Raw genomic sequence first — 1,464 nt, 5'->3', positions numbered from 1 at the left:
CAGACAGAGAGAGAGACAGACAGAGGGAGGGGAGAGACAGCAAGCAGGAGACAGAAGTGTGTGCATCTTAGTGTGTATGTGAGTGTGTCGGTGTGTACATGTGTGTATGAAAGTGAGTGCAACTGTATGTGTGTGAGGGAGAAAGACAGGGAGTGAGTGTGTGTTTTTGTGTGAGTTAGCAAGAAGGAGAGAGAGGACATGTACGTGTGTGAGATAGTGTGTGTGTGACAGAGGGGGAGGGGGAATACATGAGAGTTGTGTGTGTGTGTGTTTGTGAGAAAGGAAAGAGGGAATGTGTGTGTGTGTGTTTGCCTGCGTAGGAGGGAATGTGTGTGTAGTTTTGTGTGGTGTGTGTGAGACAGAGATAGAGGGGGGAGGGCTGGGTGTGTGTTTGAGTGTGAGTGTGTGTGTTGGGAAAGCTTCGAGTGAGCTCTGCAAATGGTGTGTGTGTGTGTGTTACAGCAGTACAATATGTGCCTGGGCTGAATGAAAGGGAAATGAATGTACTCTGTGTGTGTGTGGTGGTGTGTTCATGCAGTAAGAGGGTGTGTGTGAGTGTGTGCTCTTTATTCAAACTATGTTTGTGTGTATGTGTGTGCAGCGGTGTGGTCTGTGGAGAGCAGTGTGTTGCAGTGTGCATGCACAGTTTGCTCTTGCATGTGGGTGTGTGTCCTCAGCCAGGATTGTGTTGCAGCATGTGACAGAGAAACTGTGTGTGTACAGTTGCATGTTTGCGTGTACTTTAACACAGAGAGACACAGAGATACTTATTGGGCGTATTGGTGCGGGTGATGAAGCCCTCATAATAATGTGCTCACACAAACCAAGCCGAATTACAATTAAACCCAACTCATTTTGCAGCTCCAACATCTCCAGACATTTCCCCCCTCAATTTTTTCTTTCTCTGACTTATCTCTGCTGAAAGTTCATTTGGAGATTCTCAATGTCTTTTGTAATCCAATGTGTGTCTGAACACTACAGCATAACTATTTCTCAAGTGGCTCTATGTACTGAAAGTACAACATTGTCATCACCATGCCTAAATAACATCTCTGAATAAGACATCTTTGAGGAGCTCTTAGTTTAGGTACCTTTTGTCTGTGATGATCAAGAATTTGATTACTTGTAGGTTCAGGCTCTCACCTATATTGACAAAATATAGAGAATGACCAGAAGAACACAATTTTATGCAAAACCAGCTAGAATGTGACTCATAGTAGGATATGTCTTATATTTGTACGTTTTTGTCTTTACATCCATCTAGACCAAAATCTCACTCGAATGAACATACATTTTGGAATTCCATCAGAGTAACTTTAGAGTTTGCTGGGTTGAGGTATATTTGCACTGCAAAAAACATCTAGAAATAAGGGAAAAATATCTTGTATTAAGTGTATTTACCAGTGGCGGCCGACCCATAGGGGGCGCTGGGACACCGCCCTCCCTGATAAGAAGAGAGAAACG

The sequence above is a fragment of the Cyprinodon variegatus genome, unplaced genomic scaffold (genome assembly GCF_000732505.1).
Source record: "Cyprinodon variegatus isolate N-32 unplaced genomic scaffold, C_variegatus-1.0 Scaffold469, whole genome shotgun sequence".
NCBI classification, from domain to species: domain Eukaryota; kingdom Metazoa; phylum Chordata; class Actinopteri; order Cyprinodontiformes; family Cyprinodontidae; genus Cyprinodon; species Cyprinodon variegatus.
The sequence above is the reverse complement of the archived record's forward strand: the minus strand, read 5'-3'. Positions refer to the sequence as shown.